Genomic DNA, 25341 nt, shown 5'->3' with positions numbered 1-25341 from the left:
GAGAATAAACATAATAAAAATACATCTACTATCCACATTCCGAAATTTATCTTAAACTTGCATTCCTTGAGCCTTTCATTTCTCCAGTGTTATTCTTTGCTTAACATAGCTATCTTTTTATTTTTTATTTTATTATATTATATATATATAACATACATATAAATATATAAATGTTATTTATTTTATTATTTTATATTTTTATGTATTATTTTATTATGTAACCCAGCACAAAGATTTGGTTTCAGATCAAGGCAGTATGTTTTTATTTTTAAATCCAGAAGAATTAAACAGGCAGAATTTTCGTGAAATTACTCTAGTTCTGTGAATGAACAATACTATCACTGGTAAAAATCACAAACTGTGTACTGAGCTTGTAAGGCCTCATAGGAGGCATAGGAACTCCCCCCTCTCCCCCCCCCCCCCCCCCAAAAAAAAAAAAAAAAGGCGGGGGGGGAGGGGGTTAGAACATTGGCAATGCAGAACTGAGGTCTATGAACAGCTCTTCAGAAGTCAGTTAGCAAAGTGCAAACTTGGACCTGGGTAAAACTGGGTTTAAGGATAACAAAAAGAAGAAAGAACAAGTACGTAACATGCATAAATAGCATTGCATATAAGAAAATAGGATGTAATGCAGAACTGTAGACAAATGAAGAAAGAACAAGATGTAGAAGTCTGTTAGAAAACATAAAAATAGCTGCAGGGTCAGCATCAACCAAAACAGAAGGAAGAAAAGGAGCAAGAAGAAACTTCACCACATCACACTTTTCTCAACAAAGCACTTGTTGAGAAGACACCAATGACATCTGCTGTTCCAGGGAGATTAACACTGTCAGCCTCAGATCTCAGAGGGATGGCTGACGGGTGAGCACAACACCAAGAGAGGAACAGATAGGAAGAGTGTGTCTACATAAAAAATGAACTGTTACATTTTTTATAATAGCACTCTCTTCATTCTTTTTTTCTTTATTTTCTATACTAAACTCTCACCTAACAATTTCTTGATGAGACAGTTAAGTTTTCTGTTACATACTAAGAAATTCTATGTGAGGCATGTTCCCGTTTCTTTTTCTTTTTCTTTTCTTTTTCTTTTTCTTTTTCTTTTTCTTTTTCTTTTTCTTTTTCTTTTTTTCTTTTTTTTTTTCTTAACAAAACTCTGTAGTTTGTTTCTCTGTTAGTAATTGGAGCAAAGGATACATCTTTTGGAAACTTGGGCTTAGCAGTCTCTCCAAGGTCCCAGACAGTATCTGGCACTGTTAGAAATAGAATCAAGATATCCTGTCTTCCAGTCTGGCACATTAACCACAAAACCGTTCTTCCTGCCTTTGCTTTATTTATTACATTGAAATAATTATGCAAACTGAGATCTTTGAAAGTACATTGCTATAAATACTAGAAGAGTAAGCACACTGTAATTTGAAGATCATCAGCTCCTTTCTCGTTTTCATCACATCATTCAAACTGTGGAGCCATTATGACAGACCTCAGGGAATCACACTGTCGTGACTCATGGTCCCACAGTATACAGTCTAGTGTACATCAGCGGCATGGCAAAGCCAGGCATTGCAGAACAAAAGGACAACAGTGAGGTCTGTACAGAACGTATGTCTCTTCTCACAACTCAGGGCTAACCTGGTACTTGCTACTAATGGTTATGAGCTTGTGGAAGCAAAACCACCTCAAATTCACCTCAGGACTGCAAATTACCATTCCTGCGGGCCCTACCCCTTGGCCCTCTAAAGAGGACTCAGTTTCAGTCTCAGTTACTGAGAGAATCTGGCATGCCTTGCTTTTTCACAAGACACCTGCACAGTATACTTTCTCCCTTTTACACCCCAGTGACAGCAATGCATGGTTACTCCAAGCAGATGCAGAGAGAGATGCTGTAGACAGATCCTCCAATACTCACAGGCAATGCAGAGACAAATATTTTTTCCTTCTGTGCCATTCAATTCCTGGTACCTAATGCTTAGGGATCTGCATTCCACAGGGATACAACTCAGGCTTGTTGAAATAAGTGTGGGATGAGATATTAAAGCTCTTTGAGGAAGGAATACGAGGAGTTGATTTTGCATGTTAGCTGGGGCAGTGAGAACACTGAAAAGGACACGGGTGAAAGCAAGCACTGTGCATGAAAAGGAAGAATGCACCTTAGCTGCTACTTAGCTATCAGACAATACCTCGCAGTGCTGATAGCTTACAGTTGGCAGTATTTTTAGTGTACTGCAAACATAACTTACCGGACAGTTAATTTCTGAAGAAAAAGTAAACACAAAACCAGGAGCTGCCATTCTTTGTTGGTCATTTTTTTCGCACTCTCTTTGACTTTAACCCAACAGCTTGAACCCAAAGTGACCTTCACTTTTGTCTGTTAGCTAACACCATCTGGTTAGGCAACAGACAATTCCTCCTGGTGCAAAAACACCGACCATAACAAAAAATAACCTGTGGGAAGTCAATAGTGTCAGATATTGAGCTAAGAGAAAGCCATATTCTTGAATGAAACCTCCATGCCACATGCTGAAAGTGGTACAGTCATGCAGGAAAGCCAGCATTCAGCATTGCTTCTACCATATGATTTCATTCTCAAAAGCAGTCTGTCCCCAGAGCAATAAAATTCACGAGAGCAAAAGGTTTTCTCTGGGCAGAAGTTCTACAACAGCCTTAGCTCAAAGCAAGCATCTCCAGAGGAGTCCATCCAGTGCAGTTACCATAAAGCACTGCAATTCCATGCTTCACTGCAGCTATGAAGCCCAACATCATTTGTAAACTACATTTATATTTGCAGCTTCCTGTGAGGTCCTAGCTGGAAACTATCAATTTCTATTGTTATATGTGAGGATGCTGAAGCACAGTGAGGTTTGGAAGCTTGGCTTTATTTATGATCTTTGAAACAGTACCAAAATTTCCCATCTTGTACTCTTGCCATCTCCATACGGTAGAGTGGTTTGGATAATGTTTTAAGGCCTTTTTTTTTTCACAGACTTTCACAGTACTGGACATTGTTTCTTATGCAGCTGATCTTTCCAAAACCTCGTCTCCTCACCTCTGATGAGCTTCTGCCTCTCTTCAAACAGCCTACCAGAAGCTACTCATAGGGTAGGCAACCCTAGCAGAGAAGGCAATCCGTTCAGGTGTGGCAACCATTGCTGGCTGTGCTTGATTGAGATCAGTATCTATAAAAATTGAGATACACTTTTTGGTAGATAGAGTTTATTAGTGTTAGGGTGGGGAGGAATGGCTTTAAAGTGAAAGAGGGGAAAGTCATGTTAGATGTTAGGAGAAAATTCTTCACTCAGGGCACTGGCACAGGCTGCCCAAAGATGTTGATGCCCCATCCCTGGAGATGCTGGGCGAGTGCTGGGCAGCCTGGTCTGGTAAGTGGTGCCTCTGTCCATGGCAGGGGTCTGGAACTTGGTGATCTTTAAGGTCCCTTCCAGACTGAGCCATTCTATGGTTCTGTCATTCTATTTTTGTTCTATAATTTCTTTCCCTTTGTTTGACCTCAGGCAAACTCTTTATTGCAAATGCTGCACAGAAAGAAAAGAGTGATGCACTGATCAAGTTAAGTGGTATATTGATTAATCTTTCATTTATTTCTTTTTTTACCTTTCATTTACCAGATGTTTTAAGTTGAAAAGGAATGACATGTCTCGTGAAGAGGCTGCCAGTGATGAAGGATGTCCTTGTAACTGCAACAAAGGAGTTTGCTTGGGGATTTAGATCCAAGCTGGGCCTTGTTAGGATGCAACAATGCGATGTCACACAATCACAGAATGGCAGGGGTTGCAAGGGACCTCTGCAAATTGAGTTCGACCCCCTGCTGATGCAGGTTCCCTACAGCATGTTGCACAGGAAAGCGTCTAGAGAGGTCTTGAGTATCTATAGAGAAGTAGACTCCACATCCAGCCTGTTCCAGAGCTGTCATACTCGTTTCAGATAGACAACTTTAGGAAAACAACAGGCCTACTCGCTTATTCTGGGTGAATCCGGCTGCGAGGCGCTGAGTGCCGGAGGAGTAGCACTCCGCCCGCAGGCAGATGGCTGGCTGCGATGTAAGGCAGTAGGGAACGGGGCTGCCTCCCGCTGCCTCCTCACGACCTACAAAGCGGGCACGGCCGCACAGCCCCGCACAGCCCCGCGCCAGGGGAGCGCCGTTATTTCCGTAGGCAGCGCCGAGGAGGCGGTCGGACCCGCGGCCGCAGGCGGAGGAGCCCGGTAGGCGCCCTGGGCTGCGGGGCCCACGCTGCCAGCCGAGGAGGGCCGGGGCCTCCTCCGCCGCCCGGGGCCGGGCGGGAAGGGGCGGGCACCCCGCTCGCGGAGCGCTCTCCTCCGGCCCCGGCCCCGAGGCAAGGAGGCGGCGGGCCGCCCGCGCTGCCCCCCGGCGGGAGCCGCGCCCGGCAGGGCTTAGCGCCTCGCCCGCCCCCGCAGCGGGCCGCGGCGGTACCGGCGCCGCGCGGCGTCTGCGCGAGGGGTGGCCCATGCCCGCCTGCCGCCGCCGCCGCCGCAGCCCCGAGCCGGCCGCCCCGGCCCCAGCATGCCGACCAGGGCCGGCCTCGACGCGGCGCTGAGGATGTCGCTGCGGCGGAAATCCTCCAAGATCCACTCCTCGGCCGGTGAGGAGAGCGCGAGGCGAGGCGAGCGGGCGGCGGGGCGGGCGGGCGCAGCGAGGGCGGAGGCGGCGCGGCTGAGGAAGGAGCGCGAGCGGCCGGTAGAACGCAGCTCCGCGGCCGCGCCGCCCGGCCCTGCCCCGCCGGGCCCGCTCCCGCCTGCCCCCGCCTCGGCGGTGCCCGCCGGTTCCGCTCGGAGGCGCAGAGCCTCCCCACAGTGCCCCCGCCGCCCTCGGGGCCCCGCCGCCCGTCTCGGAGCGTCGGGCCGGGCGAACGGTAGCGTCGGTGACGTTACCCGTGCCCTGTAGGCGGGTCTCGTGAAGGCCGAGTTCCTGCGCCCGGTGCAAGGTCTGCGGGGAGCTGGGGTGCAGCGCGATGCGCCTTCTGCGCTGTTTATTGAATGAGGAATGTGCTTTTGAGGAACGTTTCCCCATCAGCTGTGCTGTGCGGAGAGCACCTTGGAGAGCGTGTATGGGGTTGTTTTGGGGTGATGCTGAGCTGGAAGAAGTCCTCCAGCACGGCGTGGTTGTTAGCCCGCAGAACCAGACTGAAGATGATGTGAAGGAGAAGCCGCTCTGCTCTGCACAGCCTGGTCACTGTGCTCACGTCCTCCTGCTCGGCCTCACTGCTTGCTAATAAGGACAGAACCCCCGGGAGCTCTGCAGAGCTGCTGAAGTAAGCAGGATGCTGAGCAGCGAGCCATGCAGTGCTGTCTCATGGGGAATGGGAAGGTTTCAGCCTAGGGTTTAGCATATTACCAGGCTGTCCTCAGTGTAAGCCATGCAGATGAAACAGCCCCACTTAAGCAGATTGCTCTGTCTGGTGGCTGGGGTCGTGTCTGCCTGACTGCAGTCAGTGTCAGGGAGCTGTTGTTCAGAAGTGCTATTTGTAACATTTCATTCAGAGTCTAAACTAGTGTGCTTAGCCAAAACCAGCCCTTCAGAAGGTATCCAGGTGCAGAACATTGGCACTTGGAGAGTGTTTGGCTGGAGCATGGCATATGCATTGAGTTTAAGCTTCAGCTTCTGTACATCTTACTCATGGATCTGGGTGGCTGTGTTGCATGTCAGTCATTCTGGGGCACCTGAGTTATACAGGGGCTTCTAGCTGGGATTTGTCTGTACCTAGATTTGGACTTTCTCATGTACCCTGCCTTTCACATAACAGAAATCCAAGTTAGGTAAGTATTTGAAGAAGGATAGGAGTTGCTGGGTAACACTGCTACCACTGCTTCTCAGCTGTTGGCAGTGTATTTCATATTTAGAATATTTTTCTGGAGGATAACAGAACCATATCACATTATATCTATACAAATTTACATAGTACAGGTTTGTCTAATTTAAAACATACACTTGTTAATAAAGATGACTGTGGTTGACACAGATCAGGACCTATGGGCTGCCAGAAAGAAGCTCCTGCCTTCATCTTTCTGGAAAAACACGCACTTGGGAGCTGACCAACCACACAGCTGAAAATGAGGTCAGGTATGGAAGTGTGATGGCAGTGCAAGACCTGAAGGCCTTTCCTGAGCTGAGTGGAGGGAAGGAGGATCAGTCACCCTTTCATCACCCTTAGTAAGTAAGGGTCATGAAACCTCATTAACCTCTGTGACTCCCTTCATGCAATATTTGAGAGTATTCTGCCTGCTTTTTTGTTCTAAAAAGATGCTTCCTGCTTTAAATACTTGCAGTGTATTTGCTAGTCCTGTTTACTTTTGAGGGAGCTTTAGTATCTTAAAGTATTAGCTTTTAAACTGAACCACAGAGATTTCTTTTCATGCTGTGTGAAGGATTTCAGCAGCTTATGGATGTACTTGTTTACAAAACAACACTCTGTGACGATCTGATGATCTTTTCACGTCAGATCCAGCTGTGATTTCTACCTTTGCATTTTGTAGCATCACTTCTGCATTTACTAATACAGGATAAAATTCAGTGGTTTATTTAGTAGAACTTTAAACCTGCGCAGCGCTGGTGCAAAGGACCACAGAGAAGCAGATGAGGTGAAAAGGAGAAATTAGAGATGGCGAGTCACCTCCTGCCACTCAAAGGATCAGTCCTTTTCTACTTTGTGCATTTTCTCATTAATCGATTTCTTTTTTTGCTTCGTACAATGAAATCTTTTTATTGCTGTAGTGTTGTACCAGCTGGGCTAAATTGATTAGATTAAAATTATTCTCAAAGAAGTCTCCAGTTCTTTGCTGTTGGAACCGCAGACATCAAAAGCCAACCTGTACCTCTCCTTCCTGTCTCCTTAAGCCACTGAAAATAAGCAACTGTCAATAACATATTGGATGATTACACAACAGCATTTTTATTTTTAGGGCAAAAAATGTTGAATTCCTACTTTAGATTGGATTAAAGGTACAAATGATCGCGATGTCATTTACTGAGGTCTTCTTCAGCCACTCAGTGGTGTGCATCAGCAAGAAGAGATCATTTTAGCATAGAGTTAGTCACTGAGTCTTCTCCCTGGGCATGAGGAACTGAAATATAAACATCATTTTGCGGTACAAAACCACACTCCTTGTATGTCTTTTCCATCTACATTTATGCTTAAGTATTTGCTGACATTCTTTTCTGTGTCTTTAGTCTTAAGACCAGTGACTGACTCCCACAGTCTTACTCCCTTCTGATTGTGAAGGGTCTTCACAGTCTTCGGACCCACTTCAGTCAGAAAAATGCTTCAGAGGAGGTGTCTGCTGATGCTGCAGAGGTCAGGTTCAGGCACTTCAAGAAGTGCAGTGAAGACTGAAGCTTTCACTGTGCAGCTCACTGAAGTCACCTGCTTTGGGCTGTCCATGTCATACTTTGGAGGCAGATAAGCAATCATCCTGAAGGCATTTTTAACCAAACAAACCCTAGGAAAGAGGTCAGCCTAGTGCTGAACTTACAAGAGTCCTCAGATACTAACATTTAAATGTTTAAGAGCAAAATCCCTGCTCTGCTGTGAGAAAGACACTTGGCAGTCACAGAGACATCGGGCACTGAGCAGATACATCCTCAGCAGATGCTGCTGCAGCCACAGTGTTGTCAGACATGAATTTTAGCCTATGATGAGATGATTTCCAGGTGAAGACTAAAGCATGTGTGTGCTTATGCAAATGGTGTGGTAATTACTTGGGTTACTGAGTTCTTGTTTCTTTTCATTGATGTATAACTTAGGATAATGTGCAGCTTATCCAACCACTTCAAACGCCCAATCCTATTCTCACAAACATCAGCGACAATTACGTCTTTTGAGCAAGATCTCATCACAATCCATGCCCTATTTTATGTTACTGTGCTTTTATACTTGCATGGAGTGGAATCATGTCAAGCAGAGTGAGCCCTTTTTGAGGTGTAAACTGGCAGTATGACAATGATGCCTAAATAAATGCCAACCCAAACTACCTTTTGTCTTGGGTAACTCACTCAGAGCTTGTCTGGCTATGAAAGTTAGTTTAGAGTAAGATAGGAGGGAATTCAAAATGTATCTGCTTATGACACTGAATCAGAAAAAGGTGTTTTATGCACAGTTCCTGTGAAATAACTTCATGTATAAAGCCTTAAATATTGTTCCAGTAGAAGCACTTTGCCTTATTAGAAAGAGAAAGGTGAAATGATGAAGAAATACATTAAAGATCAAGCCACTCAGATGATAGAGGACATGGTTATTCAGGAGTTAAACAAATTTAATTAACTTTCAGGTTTTAAGATTAAATGTGTATTTAATAAAAATAGAACAGTTCTAGCTGAATTTACAGCCAATACTTTCATTCTCTTACCTATGTTATCTTTTATTTGAATACGTGCAACTCCATTGAAAATGGACAAGTGTTTTGTCTACTTTAGGAAATATTTTTTCCTTCTCTGCTTCACTCTCTCCTTGGGAAGAGAGAGGTCTGTTCCCTTGCAGTGTCTGCTTTCACTATACTTCCCTATGCTACTGTGCGTTAGCAGTGATGCTGTTGTAACTCCATGCAGGATTAGAACGCTGATCAGAACATAACATGATTGCAAAGAAACCTGTCTGCCTGTTCAGGTTCCCAGAACATAGAATCATGGAGTATTCCAAGCTAGAAAGTTCCCACAGGAGTTGACTCCTGGCTCCACGAAGAACTGTTCAAAATCCTAAATGCATTGAAACTGCATTTACTGAAAGTAAAAAGAAGTTGTTCAGCAATGCATTACCTTTGCCTCAAGGTTGTCTTGATCTCTTACTATTCTGTAGGAGTTTGTGTATGGAAACTTATGGCTTCAGAAACGGTGCTGTTTTAAAGCATTCCCTTTTTATGAATAGTTGTAGCTGATCACAAAATCTTTCTTGTACATACAGGTAGTGGAGCAGAGCAATGTATTATATGTTGGAAAGGCAGCTGAATATCTCTGCAGCTACAATTTTCTGCTCCTGGGAAGACATTAATTAAGTTTGGCTTGGCCTTTTTGTCAACATAAATGTTATCCTTTCATTATTTTCTAGCTGAGCTTTTTGGAGCAATTGCAGATGTACTAGATGTGAGATCTGAAAGCTTTAGATAACTCATTCTTTGCTGGTACACTAAAGGGACTCCGACTCACTTTCTGTGCTGAATAGAAGGAGGGCTCGGGTTTGATTTGTTGCTACTTGAGTGCTGCTCTGCCCCTTCACCTGAAGCACCATGGAGGGAGGGAATTGAGCGTCCTGTGCTGTGAGATCTTGGAGCATTCAGCCCAGTGTTTATGAAAAGGATGTGTGAATCACATAGCTCAGGCTTTTGTGGGCCTGAGAGTACTTTAAGCAAATGTCACCTTATGATATGATAGGTTATTTCTAAACAGTTTATTTCTAAGCAAGAGACAAATGATGTGAAAGAATATATACAAAGCAGCCATCATGACTGAAGTGGGTATGGTCTATGTCTCTGTCTTACTAGTTATGTGAATGGAAATCAAGACTTGAGCTAGAAGACTTAAACTGAAAGCCTGTTATCATTTACCTACATTTCTGCATCATTGGGGAGGCTTAGCATAATTCCTGTTCAGTGATTTTGAGTATTCAGTAGTCCAGCTGCTGGGTATGGAACTAAATGTGTTAACCTCAGTTCTGGCACCTTCTTTTGATGAGAGACAGAAAGACAGAGGAATGAAAAGTGTGCAGTTGGATGTTGTCTAAACCAAGACTGAGGTGAGGTCCTATTTTGATCAACTGGTGAAGAGTCAAATCTTTTCCCCAGAGGTTCGCTAATACAAACCTCTGCTTGGAAGCCATCCTTGTGCCATTTGTCTGCCTGGTAGTAGGGGGGAAAAAGAGCTCATGTAAGAGCTTAGCCAACAGACAGAAAGAGAGAGTGCTTTTCTTCTCCCTCCTTGCTTCCAGTCAAACTTGTCCTAATCCATTCCTACCTGAAGAGAATTGTTGATTCACTATGCACTCCATCCCTAAAATCCTGACTCTTGCTAAAGTTATTTTCCACAATCTTCAGTAAGTGAGAAAGTTCTTACCCTCTGATTGTGATGGAAGTCATTTTGTTTACAAGTATGACATTTGCTTATGCATTCTTTCAAAAGGCTTTAGACCGTAGGAATCTTCAATAAGAGAGCAAATGGGAGTGATCTGTCTTCAGAAAGAGAAAGTTGTAAGAAGATCTGAAGGAGATGAATGAGTTGATTGTGTCAAGAAAAAGCAAAGGTTTGGGAGTTGGGGTCCAAATTAACACACTTCAGAAAAGTATGGTTATTGGTAAATTTATCAAAATGCAGATCTGCACGTTAACTCAGTGGAATTATTTTAGATTTGTTTCAATTTGAGAAAGTAGAGTCGGACACTATTTCAGGTCTTTACATATAGCGTTTAGCCTTAGCTTTAGGAAGTATTAAAACTACTCTCTCTAAAGTGAGTGAGGACAGTTTTCTTCTAAAACACTGCAGAAACTCGTGTTAGTCAGTGAATGTGCCACTGGAGTTGCTGTTTTGGTTATGGCAAAGTCCTCAAGGCAGAATATACACAATATGCACAAGAACAAGCTTTCATAGATGTCAAGTCTGAGAATGCATAGTAAGCATATTCAAAGTATCAGGCAAATGTTTGGAATTGCTTTCCAGTAGGAGTGTTAGGAAGGAAACTTTGTTTGATTTCACAGGTAGATTTGATTGATATATGTACAGGTCTATGAAGCAATCATTTGGAGTGGGAGGAACTGAACTTTTAAACAGGCTTTTGCTTCTAGGTCTGTGTTTTTAAACACCTGGTAAAGCCAGGAACTTCAAGGGCAGAAAATAAACGCTATACATTGATCTTTCTAGGAGAAGATTGTAAAATAGCACCTGCATTTAGTATCTGACTTCCACTGAATACTAACAACCATAAAACTTCATTTTTACTATGCTAGGATTGAGATAATCTGTGATGTCTGCTGTTGCTTGAGTTTCAGATTAAATTCTTGCTCAAAAATGACCAGTAGTTGTTTGGAAAATAGCAAAAAGTGCACATATGCAATACCATGAGAAATGTAAAATAGTGGAAGAGCGTGGTAGTAGAGGGGAAGGAGGAAGTTGGTAACCCTAAGTATCCTGGTAATCAACAGGAACAAAAGAAATCAGATTACCTGGAAGAGCAAGTCTAAAGAGGGCAACATGAGGTCGCAACAAGCAGCATGGCCATGGTTGTCCACAGGAAGTCTGAACTGTTGAAGAGAAATGTGTATGTTCCTATAAACTGTACTAATCTTATGTTGGAGAAGATGGAGAGATCCTGTTCCTTTCCATTTTTTTAGTGTGACTGTGCAGGAGGAGGAAACTGATTGTTCCTGCTGCCAGGGTTCTATTTTGTAGCAAGGTGAGCTGCAGTCGGTGTATTTTTTTTTTAATCCCTGTGGTATGAACACAGCTTGGATGCAGTTGATAATCAAAGCACAGGGGGGTCTTTATTTTGCTTTCCCAAGAGGCATTTTCCTAGTGATGTGTTTGATGTCCCATCCCTGGAGACTTTCAAGGTGAGGCTGGATAAGGCCCTGGGAAACCTGATCTAGCTGTGGTGTCCCTGTTCACTGGAGGAGAGCTGGACTAGATGGCCTTCAGAGATCCCTTCCAACTCTAAGGATTCTGTGATTCCCCAAGCCTTCCTAATGTTGGTTTATCCAGAACTTCCTCCTGCGAGACGCAGTGTCTGGTGCCAACCGAAAATTCTCTGTAGGGAACAGCACACAGGATTTAGAGGGGCAGGTAGAAGGACTCCCACTGCATTGCTGGAAGACTGCGCATCCCCACAGAGTCTGTTGACTACTCCCATTTGCCCATTTGATGTTTGAGCACTAAGTTTGGCACCGTGTACTCATAAAAATCTGCTGTGTGAGCACTACCATCTCTCTTTGCAGGCCTCTAAAGATAGAATCATAGAGTCACAAAATGGCCTGGGTTGAAAAGGACCTCGAAGATCATCTAGTTTCAACCCCTCTGCTATGTGCAGAGTAGCCAACCACCAGACCAGGCTGCCCAGAGCCACATCCAGCCTGGCTTTGAATGCCTCCAGGGAAAGTCTGATATTGAGTTTCCTAACAAGAAACTTTTATTATTACTTTTTTGAAGTTCCTTGCCAGGCAGCAGGCATGTTGCATGTAACCATCCTGCTGAACCTCTGTCTTCTTCTGTTACTGGTTACAAATCAAACCAGTACTTCAGTTATGCCCACTGAAAAGATGATGGAGTTTATGTCTCTGTTGCCCTGCTCAGACAGGGTAGATAGTACACATAGAGCATATGCTGACATTAATTAGGGAGTAGACAACTGTAAACAACCCAGTCAAAGTCAGTACATGAACTAGCATTCAGTAATGAAATGTTAGTGCTTTAAAGAGAAGGCACAACATTTACTAATTGGAGAAGGGCAACAATGTGGTGGCTTTGGTCTTCACAGGGTTCTAAAGCTACTTCCCTTCAGTTCCAAGTGTTCTGTCATTTGTGTCCATGGAGCAAGGGAATAATTTTACCTGCTTCATAGAGTCATTATAAGCACAGCATTTGTGTGGTGCTAGGGGAGTAGAAAATGGTGTAAGAAAAAGTTTCTTTAGACAGATCTGGCTCTGGTGATTCAGACCTTATGAAACCATATCCACGTGAGTGTCCTGGAGAAGAAAAACAGCTTGTGACTTTTCATTGTAAAGGTTCATTTATATATTTATTTTATACGTTTTAAATATGTTGATGTAGTTATTACATAAAACAAGGGTGTTTTGTAAATGTATTTCTGTAGGTTATTTCTGCTCAATTTCTTACTACTAAAATCACAGAGTAACAACAATTCTGTAAGAAAGTTGCTACGTCAGTTCCTATAGACTAATGTTTGAGAGGAGCGATTAACAACTGAAAGAAGGGGGAAGGGAAGTCCTGCATTAAGAAGATTGGCAGTGCTTCAGCTACAGGGCTATGCTGTGACTGAGGCTAGAGCCAGAAATAGAATTGGATTAACGAAAGAAAAGCAAGTAGCTGAATCTAAGGTCAAAGCCAAAAAATACAGAAACGCTTTAAAATGATCTCATACACCAAAGTTAGGAAGAGATATTTAAGGAGCTTTCCTATTGTGTACACCTGTGAAAAGGAAAATCAGTTCATACTATAAGAACAGTGAAAGAAGACTTAATAGAAAGCCAATTAAGAGATCAAGGCTTAAGCTTTAAAATATGAGAGAAAATGACAATAACCTTTCCTGGCTGCATGTGCAGGTGTTAATCCACGTGTTATGACAAGTAAGCTAAAAAATAGGGAAGGCATAGCAAAAATAATGCCAGCACTACAAAATGAAAGGAACAGTAAAAAGCAAGTTATGTGAAGATTCTCATTCAGACAGGACAACACAGTAACCTATAAAACTGAATAGGTTCTTCCTGAATGCCTGAGCAAAAAGTAGGCTTAACCTGATAACCCGATCCTAATTGTTACAGCTCTGTTTATACTGATGAGCCCCAACATCCTAATTTGTAGTTTGTGAGAAGCATGCAGATTAAGAGTCTTCAGAAGAGGAAAAATGAAGTAGAAATGAATGTCTGTAGAGGTTTTGGGAGGATAGGCTGGAGCATTTAGGAGCTTTGTTCTTTTTCAGATTTAGCTTTTAGTCAGCTGAGTTCTTTTTAAAATTAGGAAGAAGACTGGAGTTGAAATTATTAGATACATATATATATTCAGTTATGTTCATAGCTTTCGTCTTTAGTTAGAGTAGATATTGACTGTCTTTATTTCTTCTTTCTTTTTCTAGGTAGATAAGATGAATTTTTTTTCTAAGCAGGAAGGTGGCAGAACCTAAAATCATAGGAGGGGTCTGGAAGTAGGGAAAACAAGGGCAACGTCTGCATTTTGGTATAAGAACTGCATTCTTTGTCTGCAGTGGGATACTGATCAGCAAAAGTATAGCTGAAATTTAAATCTGGAAAGTAACCAAAGATGTTTTTATATTAAAACAACTCTTTCCTGTGGTTAATTTGGTATTTTTATTGCTATTGTCATACACGCATAAACTGTGACACAAGTGCTGCAGCAGGGCTTCTCAGCAGATGTGCAGTAGGAGACATTTTAAAGATTAAAATACATGCTCAGTGTGAGAGACCCCTTCCTCCTTGTCAGGGTGTAGGGCTGCTCGGTGCTAAGAAATCAGTATTTTATCAGTGAGCTCAATATAAAGATAATAGCTGAATGGAAGATATTGCTCCCTGATGAGCAGCTGTGCTCTTGGCCCTAATAGTTATTCAACAGAACTACTCACTTATTTTATCTTTCAATCTTTAAAAATAAAAATAAAAATAAAAATAAAAATAAAAAGGGTAACTAATTGACTTTCAACGGGTGTCTTTTCCTTCATGAAAGATGGAGAAACTTCAGAAACCTGTGTGTAATCCAAGCATGGATGCAGCTCAGCACTGACTGAAGGCTGCTTGAAGTTCTGTCTGAAGCAGTTTAGGACCACTTTTGGATTCTGTCTTGAACCCACGTACTGTATTTTAGGAAAGTTCTTGTCTGTCAGATCTGTCTTAAGAGCAATGCTGCAGTGCTCTCTGCACCTTAATGAATATGTTGCCAGTGAAAATGGAGTCAGATGATGCACAGTGTCAGGCGGGGGTTTGTTTGTCTGAGCTGTTTTCCCTTTCCTCCCTAGGGCTACTTTGCCATGAAAAGCTCCTCCAGTACTAGCATATGAGTCATAAGCATAATTTCCTCTAAATCCACAGTAGGCTGTGCAATACCAGATAATTAAATATTGAGAAGGTCTGTGATTGTTGTCTGCTCACTCTGGTAGCAGTTCCAATAAACCAGTGTGTGCCTCTTGCAGGCAGGTACCGCAGTGTCTCAAAGCTGTTGTGTGGATGCCTTACAAGTGTGCTTAATCCTCAGCAGGGATGGGATAGGTCAAGCTGAAGCCTGATATAAAACAAACAACTGTTTGGGAGGATACGCTGTGTATTCTAGCAGATCTGTGTGGTCACAGCCCCAGCTGGTCCAGTCAGCAAAATCGCATTCACCTGCTCCAGTCTGCAGTAGGTCAGGCTGGGTCTGGTCTACATGCTTCCTATTAAAATGTGTAGGAGAACCATAAAGTATTTTTTAGAGATCAAGCCACTGAAGCTGTTCAGAATCACAGAATCACATGAACATAGGGTTTGGAAGGGACTTCTGAAGATCATCTAGTCCAACCTCCTGCTAAAGCAGGCTCCCTACAGTAGGTTGCACAGGAAAGCATCTGGGTGGGTTTTGAACATCTCCAGAGAAGCAGACTCCACAATCACTCTGGACTGCTCATTTCAGTGGTCTGTAACTCTCAGAATAAAGAACTTTTTCCTCATGTTCATATAGGACATCCTATGTTCCAGTTTGCTCCCATTGTCCTTTATTCTGCCACTAAGCACTGTTGTCTTGATTTAGAAGAAGAAAAAATATTAGGGGAAAACAAAGAAATAGTACTTCTAAAATTCATCCAGTACAGGTGCTGCAGGCAAGACAGCTGTTCCAGGAAGTAAAAGTAGAGTAAGAAAACATGCTAGGCTGGGCTTTTTGTAATAACAGTGCTTTTTTGGGGAAGACTTTTCCAGCTATATTTAAATACAGGAGTTCAGCATAATGGTAGCATGTGGATGGTGTCACTTTAATACTGCAGTACTAAAGTAACTGATATCTTTATTTTTCACATAACTTGCATCAAAGGAAAGAATCCATATGAGTACCTAGCTTAATAAGCTTGCTTTCATCCCTGATCTGATCTTCCAGCTGGGGCTGTAGAACAGAGATGAAACTGGCTGATATCTGTAAGCCTCTCTTATCTGACAGGAGGGCCCTTTCCTGTAGAGGGCAGGCAAAGGCATAAGATGGCAGCTTTTCTCCTGTCATTATTTAAACACTGCTAAATTTTTTGTTCTGGATGAGTGTCTCATACATGCATTAAGCTTAAAAATGAACTTGCCCTACTGAAGGGTTTTGTTAAGATAATGTTCACAAGTCTGTCTTGAGCTTTGCGCAGTTCTCTTCCTTAAACTACCTTTAACATCATTACTGTGTTCTGTTTTTGTTAGCCCTTAATGTTGCAAGTCTGCTGTGAGCAACAAAAAGATGTTCTGTACAGGATCTTTCATCTGGTGCTTAAGACTGAGAGCATTCTTCTAAGTCCCCAGAGCTCTGCACCCCAGCTGTAGCATTTCTCTTAGCATGGAGCTGGTTTCCCTCCAGCGTACAAGTCTTTTGGAAGCTACTAAGCTGGTGTAGTGGGCTCTAAGTTCTCATATTAGCATAGACACTCCTATTTCAAGGTGCCTCAGAAAGAGAAAGATGTGCGTTAGTGCTTGAAAAGGAATCTCAGAAATGTGCTACCTCTGCATGCCCCATCCATATTGTGATGGTGATATAGGACAGCAGTCACTTGGAAATGTTCATTGCTACTTGTAGAGCTCTGAAACAGCCTGAAGTTTCTTTCTGCTTCTTCCTGTTCAGATTCATGTCCATATAGTCCACTCCTCACTGAGGATAGAATTTCTGTTTCTCTTGCTGTATTAGAATGGTGGGTTGCATGGATTATGCTCATAGCTCTGAGGTTCAGTGCAGAGCTCCGCAGACGTCAAACGATTCTTCCACTGAGCAGTCCTTGGTCTGAAGTTGAATGGCTAAAATACTATCTAATTAACAGGACAGTATTAAACCTATTCCTGCATCACACCAGACTTCACAACTGGTAGGTATTGCGTTAGAAAAATGTGTGTATTTGTTAGGTATTTAAAGAACACAATAGCCTAATTTTATTAGCACTACACTGGACAATTGCAAATACACTCTTCTCTGCAAGGCATTTGACTTCTGCATGAGGTAGCTGAGTGCAGACTGCAATTAGTGACAATGAATTAGTTTCCAATTTGCTCTCCTTAATGTTTCCATTAGCAGTCCCACTAACAGTTGTAGTGAACCTTTAATGAATACAGTAAGCCACATAACCCACACAAGCCTCCATGGCTGCATACGTGGTGTATTCTGTAATGGCACTGTGCAGTCAGGTTTTCCATATGATTTACTAAGTATTTTATCAAGAACTTTTTATGCTTGTTCTTCTAAAAGTATTCCCTCAGTCAGGGGAACGGAGTGTTTCATTGTTGCCCCTTTTTTGTATTGACTTTGTTCTGTGTTAAGCACGCTTGAAGAAAGGCGTAAGTAGCAGATGAGTAAGGGTATAGTGGATTAATAATGTGTTGTTAAACTAAGAACAATACACTTATTAATCCTTAGGATGCAGCACAATGCTGGGGTACCCTCTTAGGCAACATCAGTCTTACAGAGGCATTTTGGTGGCTTCTGCAAGCAGTGAAACACCTCAGCATTGGAGACAGGATCTGCTCTGTGCCCATCCAAAGGCGTAGAAAAGCATCTAAGATGATTACTCAGCTGCATAAGGCTATGCTGGATGGCAGGTCCTTCATCTAACAGAGGTAGGATCAGGTAAAATTAGATCTCATTTCTGCAATAGCTGAGCCAAAATTAACTTAAAAGGGCCCCTTCCCAAAGGAAGGGAGGCTAGCCAAAGGGACCTGGAAAGGCTTGAAGTGTGCTCATGTGAAACTAATGAAGTTCAACAAGGTCAAGTACAAGATGTTACGTTTGGGTAGGGGCAATCCCAGATATATGTACAGTCTGGGAGAACTCACTGAGAGCAGCCCTGCTCAGAAGGACTTGAGGGTCCTGGTGGATGAAAAGCTGGACATGAGCCAGCAGTGTGCGCTCACAGTCCAGAAGGTGAACTGTATCCTGGGCTGCATCAAAAGAGGGATGGCCAGCAGGGAGAGAGAGGGCATCGTCCCCCTCTGCTCTGCCCTTGTGAGGAACCATTTGGAGAACTGCACCCAGGCCCCAGCACAGGAAGGATGCAGAACTGTTGGAGCAGATCAGAGAAGAGCCACTAAAATGGTCACAGGTCTGGAGCAGCTCTCCAATGGGATAAAATTGAGGGAACCAGGGTTCTTCAACCTGGAGAAGAGAGGCGTTGTGGTCCTGTCACTGACTGACAGCAACTCAACAAGGGGAATTGCTTTACAGTAAAAGAGGAGAGATTTGGATTAAGTGTTATTTAGTAATTTTTTCACTTGAAAGGTGGCAAAGCACTGGCACAGACTGATCAGAGAGCTTGTGGATGCTTCATCCCTGGAGGCATTTAAGGCCAGGTTGGATGGGGTCCTCTCTGGCCTCCTGGACTGGTGGTTGACAGCCCTGCCCGTAGAAGGGAGCTGAAACTGCGTGGGCTTTAAGATTCCTTCCAACCCAAGCCATTCTGTGATTCTGTGATTGCACATGGTAAAGCTGCTGGGCAGAGGCTGCCTGAGGTTGTGCTGGGAGGGAGGGTTGTGGCTTCATCAGAGCCTGTCAGTCAGTCTTTGCTGACAGAAGTTTTTCCTAATTGCTTCTTGCTGGTCTTTCTTCCTTCTCCTTCCAGCAGAAGGGATATATGAGTTTGAAACACCGAAGTTCAGTGGAGGTTGTTTTAAACATTGGTTCCCTACTTCATAGTCAAATGTCCCTTTCAGAAGGCAGTCTCAGCTGCATCATGTGCTTGTTGGCGTGCTCAGGGTTGTGCTATTTAAATATCTTTTCCTCAACATCTGGTGTTCTGCTAATGTTCGTGCATAGACTGTTGGGGTCTAGAATGTCACTTACTCCTGTGTTTGTCACCTGGCATTTCTCAGTGTTGATCTGCCTGTGAAGTGCATACATCTATACATTAGACAGCTGCAAAGCCCATAAGGAGATATGGAGGAGTTTATGTGAATCTTATATGTGCCTGTGTTCCAAAACAAGTCCTTCAGATCCAAGAGGACAGGAGCAAGCAGTATAGCCTGGTGAGTGTTGACGTATCTCCAGAGTTCCTTATCAAAGCTGTTTCTGCTCTATGCAGGGCCATCCACTTGCCCTGGCTTAGTGCAGGTCAGTACTGAAGGTGTAGTTCTGCTGCTGTTGGGTGCAGCCTTGAGGAAGTGATGCATCTTCAGGGGAGCATGGCTGTCTGGTAGCTGGGATCTTGTCAGTGACTGCAGTTGGCAGCAGTGAGATGGATGGTGTTGGGTTTGTAGCCCTTACAGAGATCAACTGTGAAATGTGGAGGATCCTGCCCATACTTGGTTTGGTTTGCATTAGGGCCACATTCTTCTGTACTTAAGTGTTAAAATTCACCCCTAAAAGGTTATTACCCATGTCTGATCAGGGCAGCTGTGCACCTTTCTATACAGCAGGTCGTATATTGGAAGATAGGTGTTTTTCTAATGTGTTGTCATTCTGCTGAGACTAGAACCTGCAATGTACATGTGTGTGCTGTCTCGCATCTCCCCCTCCACTCTTCCTGCTTGCACGCCCCTCCAGGCAGGTCGTGGTGTCCCGGCAGTGCACTGCCCTGCCAAGGGAAGGGTGCTTGGAGCAGATTCTCTTTCGGCCTGGTGGAAGGCTGTGAGGCAGTGGTCTTGGATGTAGACCGAGTGCTGCTGCCACACGGGGGTGAGGAATGCATTTCTTTCTTTTAGCTGGTTGACTTTCAAGCTTTCCCCTTGTATGACAATCTAGAATTCTTGCCTTAAATATAGAAAGTGAAAATCAATCAATCCAATCAAGTAAATCAACTACACTGCTGGGTTAATATGATATGTGAATAAATGCAAGGAGCTGTAATAGCTTCAAGCTGCTTAAAACAGGCAAACTAAAAATGTTTTAACATGGTAACACATTTCATTGGTGTTTACTCAGTAGGTTATTAACAACAAAGGGATAGAATAAAAATGTGTTCATTTTGTTTGATAGTGTTTCACTGTTTGCAGGTACTTCATCTTCTTCATCTACATCAATGTTTTAGCTTTCTGAAGTGGAAAGCCTATTTAGTATGGAAGTAATGCTTTTGAGAAAAAAGCACTGACAGCTGAATTGCAAGGAATAGGTATTGAATCATACTCCTTTAGCTTATATCTTGGTTGGCTCCCCAGTTAGCAGCAGAGCACAAGCTGGATGTCAGGATGATAGTTCACTGTAATTGTTCACTAATGGCTTTAAATAATAGATGTACCAAGACCTTACTCCTGTTTACTTAAAAGCTTAGTTTCTGTGATAGGTTTTTTTTGTTTAAGTAGGTGTGGAGGAGCAGTTGCTGTACCTGGAGGGCAGTTCCAATTGGTGAGAGGGAGTCAAAAGTTGGTTGGCTAATGACATCTCAGAGCTAATTTGTTCATGCTGCAAGCTTTTTTTTTTTTTTTCTTGGAGTGATTATAGATCAGTACTTGAACTGTACTCTGATAGTCCTGGGCTATCTTGATGGAAGTAGATTACTAGCGTAGTCTAGTCCTATCGTGTAACAAGCAGTATCACTAGAGGGAGCGGGCTCAACTTGCAGTAGGGGAGGTTCAGCTTGGATAATAGGAAAAATTTCTTCTCTGAAGGACAGGTCATGTACTGGGGTGGGCTGCCCATGGAGGTGGTTGAGTCACCGTCCCTGGAGGTGTCCAAGAAGCATTTAGATGTTGCACTGAGGGACATGGTTAAGTGAGGAGATATTGGTGGTGGGTGGATGGTTGGGCCGGGTGATCTTGGAGGTCTTTTCCAGCCTTGGTGATTCTGTGATTCTACGATTCTACAAAATCAGCTGATGAAGGTGTACTTCTCTCTTAAGGAAGGTTGAGCTTGCACTCTAAGTGCAGCTTTGGAGGTGCATCCAGCTTGTATCACATCCGTCATGTGACGTGCTGCCACTGCAGATATGGATGTTAGCAGTGAGCATAGATGTGAATCCGCATCTCCTCGGTTTCAAGACTGGAAGATTGCCGGAGTACTGAGAGAACAGAGGGTCACTGTGTACAGTGATGTCTGTCTCTGACCTTCTTTGGCCATTAATATAGGAGTATGAGTGAGTGCTATCCTATCTCAGATAAAAACAAAATTGGTGGTTTGTACGCTAGCTTTACTGTTGCTTGAGGAACTGTTTTTTATGGAATTGGTGTTCAAGTCTCCTGTGCTTGAGGTGCTTTGGGAAAGCTCAGGCACTGGCCTTCATCAAGTCCCAATGCATTCCCACTTTTTGTTGACATGGGGCTGTTACTGACATGGGAAAGGTGGGTTTTTGAAGTCTTTTTGCGCAGTTCTTCTCCATTACCATGGTGGTGATTAATCTTTGCAAAAGGCACGTGGGCTTTTTGACTTTTTTAATGGACAAGACTTAGAACAGCATCAGGCTTCTGATCCTTGGCTGTGCATGCATGTGCCTGAGTGGATGAACTGAGCAGTGGTCTGGGGAACATGAAGAGATCAAAGAAGACAGTTTGCCCTGAAGTCACAGCTACTAAATAAAACTATGAAAATCATCTTACCTTTAGCACATCTATGGCTTCTGGTTATCAGATTTGACAGCTTTGTTCAGAGAGCAAAGAGCCTGAGATAGCGGCCAGAGGGAGGAGTTCATGCAGAAGGAAGTGGAAGTGAAATGAGAAAAGACAATGAAAGCATGAAGTGTGAGAAATACAGCAATTCTGATCTGTTTTCAGCTGAATCTTGGTGGCTTTGTGTACAGTCAGAATCATTTGCACTGGGACAAGGGGGGATGTAAAAATAGGGCAATGTAAAAACAAGCAGGTTTAAATGTGACTGAAAGTATAGCTGGTTTTGCCCAGTAAAGCAAGGCTTGTAACAAAAGAACAGGTTTCCATTGTGCTTATTTTTCTGAAAATCTATTCTCAGAAGTTGTGGTACAATGTTTTATGACAGCTTAAAATACAAGATCCATTTGTAAGCATCTTTCTCCTGTCAAATGCAGCTGAGACAGCTACAGAGGAACAGAAAAGCCGAGCAGAGGCCAGGTTTGCTATAAGGCTGATTTGCAAAACATGGTGAGCAGGTGGGAACAGGTGCCTTAGTCACAGGTAGGTGGAGTGCTCATGAAACCAGGGGTAGCTCAACCTGGCTGTTTTTTAAAGCTTCCATTTTGCACTAGGAAACCACCAGCCATTGCTCTTCCTCACTTCACACCTTCTGAAAAGAGAGCAGTATTTCAAATAACTTTTACAGATCAAGGGTTTTATGGACAAGAGGAATATAAGCCCATCATTTATAGATTTTATTTATGTATTTTTTATTGTATAGTAATCTGAGTCCTCTGTAGATGATATGGCAATATGGGCTTTGGTGCACGGTTTTGAAATTAAAATCAAGTGTGTGTATCCCTTCAATTTACAAAAAATTTATCTGTAGACAGATGAATTGCCTGATGAATCACCAGAGACATTAATCTTACTCAAACATTAGAAAGCAGAACAAGAGACTGGAAATTGTTGAGTTTTAATTTTTTCATGTTTATACTACATGTATTTGCATGCATGTTTCTTGACCCAAGGCATGCTATCACTAACTTGGAAATTGATTAACAGTGAATTGGAATGAAAATTCTCTTATTGTCTCGATGTTACACCACGATCTCCCTGGCTGCTGAGCTGCTCTGAGAATTAATTCCCTTTCCAGGATATGATACAGAATTTGAATCTTTGCTCAAGCTAGGGAAGTATGTTTAAGAGAGAACCAACATGTATTGCTTTATTATTAACAAGTCTTGTCTTCCTGGCAGTTCTGTGTGCATTTGTCAGTGTTCAGCATGATAATATAAAACCAGTGCCAGGTGCAAGTGTTATGTTGTGACTCTTCTGAAAAGGTACTTGACAGAAATCTTGAAGGGATGGATACTGGAGGAGGACTTGAACAACACCCAGCTAGGAGCAAATGAGCAGAAGTTGGTTGTACCTGAACTTCTGGCATAAGTTGAGGATCTTGAATGCAAGTGCTGAGTTACTGCACTGCTGTCCTGGTTTTGGCTGGGATAGAGTTATTTTTCTTCCTAGCAGCTGGGATGGATCTGTGATTCAAGGTGAGAACAGTGTTGATAACACACTGATGTGGTGGTTGCTGTAGATCAGTGCTTACACTAATCCAAGGACGTTTCAGCTCCTCATGCTTCCTGACCAGTGAGGAGCTTGGAATGCACAGGGAGCTGGGAGGGGACAGAACCAGGACAGCTGACCCCAACTGACCAAAGAGATGTCCCAAACCATGTGGTGTCATACTGGGCAATGGCACTGGGGGAGTTGGCTGGGGGGATGCTGTTGCTCAAGGATGGAGTGGGTGTTGGTCAGCCAGTGGTGAGCAAATGTGCATCTCTTTTTGTATTCTTTTACATCTTTCTTTATCAAAATATTCTTATCTCAATCCTGAATCTCTTGTACTTTTACCTTTTTTGATTCTTTGCTCCATCCCACTGAGGGTGAGAGAGAGCAAAAGGCTGTAAGGTGCTGAGCTGCTGGCTGGGTTAAATTGTAGCACCTGTTCATTTGGGAGGCTGGTAGAATGACTGGGAATGCCCAACTTGATCTCAGCAGTTTTAATCCACCAGCAAACTGTTCTTAAATCTCTTTAATATATGGTGTGACAAACACCGTCTGTACAAGAGCTGGGTTTGAAATGTTCAAAGTGTTTTGTTCAGCTTGGAGGAGAGAAGACTCCAAGGGGATCTCACTGCTGTCTTTCAGTATTTAGAGGGAGCTTATGAAAAAGATGAAAAGTGATGTTTTACATGGTCTGATAGTGATAGGACAAAAGGGAATGGCTTTAAGCTAAGAGATGGGAGATTTAGGTTAGATGTTAGGAGGAAGTTGTTCATTCAGAGGGTGGTGAGGCATTGCCACAGACTGTCCAGAGAAGCTATGGACTATCCCTGAAGGTGCTCAAGGCCAGGTTGGATGGGACCCTGGGCAGCCTGATGTGTTGGCTGGCAGCCCTGCCCACGGCAGGGGGTTGGGGCTGGATGGACTTCAAGATCCATTCCAACCCTTATGGTCTTATGGTAATTCTGTCATTCACAGCCTCTAGGAAAAAAGATTAAATATCTTAATTGGGTGCTACCCTCACCTATTCAGTCTGTTTTGAGACAGCACACTAGATCTTAATAACCCACTTGAATGAAGTATCTGGTAAGCTAATATTGACTGGGGCTGCAGCATGTTACCTGTAGAGGATTGTTCTATTCATCCCTGCAAAACTCCTGTGGGTTTCAGTGACACTGAGGCTGTCCTGGCAGTAGTTAAACACAGATTCTCTAATAGTGATTAAACAAAATGCCATTTATATTTCTGTTGTAAGAGAATCCGAACTGTTACATAACAAACACAGTTTGTCTAAATATAGCTGTAAAGAATAACATGCATGACTTACATCTTGTAGCAGATGAAGATTTTTACCACAATTGCTAATTGGAATGGTTTGTGGCCAGCAGTCATGAAGTCAGCAGAGCAGGAATAAATGCACCTAAGCCATTTGTGGCATTTTGTTTCTGTCTTGTCTTCCTTCTCATTGCTAGAAGCTTGGTTTGTGTGTTTACTCCTTTTCCCCAGGGTGGTACCAGAGGTGGAGGGCATTTCCTTCATTCCTCAGTGTTCCTTTGGTGGGAGCAGCTGCAGGCCCTCTGTGGTTTCCTTGTGCTGCACTGTGCTTCTCTCTGCTGGTTCAGCTGATGGGGCACAGAGTATGCACAGCTCATCTGCAACTTGTGGGATGCATTTATGTCACCTCTCTGTGTGGAATGAAGGAGCTGAGGCTCAGCAGGTGTTTGAGGTATAGGCACTGGAGTAGTTTGATCTGAATTTGAATAGAGTTAAGCAGTTGAAGTCCTGTAAAGTCCTTGCCCTTGAGGAGCACAAATATTTTAGTTCCTGTAGGAAGAAAAGCTATTATTAGGACACCCAGTGTGATGTGGAACTGTTACAACAATATACTCCTGGCTTCCAGAAGTAATTGCCTTTTACAAATTCAGGAACAAAGGTGCAGAAGAACACCTTGTTGCTTAAAAAACTCTAAAAGTAAGAGAGCAGTTGACATACTGATGAACATTAGCTTGTTCATCCGGTAATTAACTTGAAATTGTTTTAAATAAGGACAGCAGTGAAGCTTTGAAGATCACTCCTTGTTCTACATTTGGGAAGACTGATCAGTGGCAGTTTGTCAGCTCTGAGCAGTAGGAGGCTATGCTGAAAATGTTTTAACTGCAGAGAAACTGGGGGATGGAAACTGCCTGTTCTGTCCCACAGCTTGTTGGGGACTCAGCAGCCAGGAGAGGTGGATGAGTGCTACAGGATCTAGCCCCTGCCATTTTGCTGTTTAGGAGACAGTGGCAGCAGCCACTGCAGACACTGGGTGCAGCCATGTGTGCTCCAGCACAGCTGTCCCACAAGAGAAGGTTGTAGGGTCTTCTGGGT

At 43.3% G+C, this 25341-nt stretch overlaps 1 protein-coding gene across 3 annotated transcripts in view; it reads left to right on the top strand.

Annotated features, from left to right (window-relative positions):
• The first annotated feature begins 4571 nt into the window (after window positions 1-4571).
• The window catches only part of ATP8A2 (ATPase phospholipid transporting 8A2), a 314007-nt gene continuing 293237 nt past the window's right edge, over window positions 4572-25341 (top strand). Inside the window, exon 1 of one of the 3 annotated variants that reach the window (XM_042868038.1) lies at window positions 4572-4613. The gene's annotated coding sequence lies outside the window, so the exon portion shown is untranslated. Of the gene's footprint in view, window positions 4614-23205; window positions 23233-25341 lie in introns of those variants that run through there. The other 2 variants (XM_042868034.1, XM_042868036.1) reach the window with 2 other exon arrangements.

The sequence above is a fragment of the Lagopus leucura genome, unplaced genomic scaffold (assembly GCF_019238085.1).
Source record: "Lagopus leucura isolate 7727_CA_CO unplaced genomic scaffold, USGS_WTPT01 Super-Scaffold_100001, whole genome shotgun sequence".
Lineage (NCBI taxonomy): Eukaryota > Metazoa > Chordata > Aves > Galliformes > Phasianidae > Lagopus > Lagopus leucura.
This window is presented reverse-complemented; position numbering and strand designations above follow the sequence as displayed.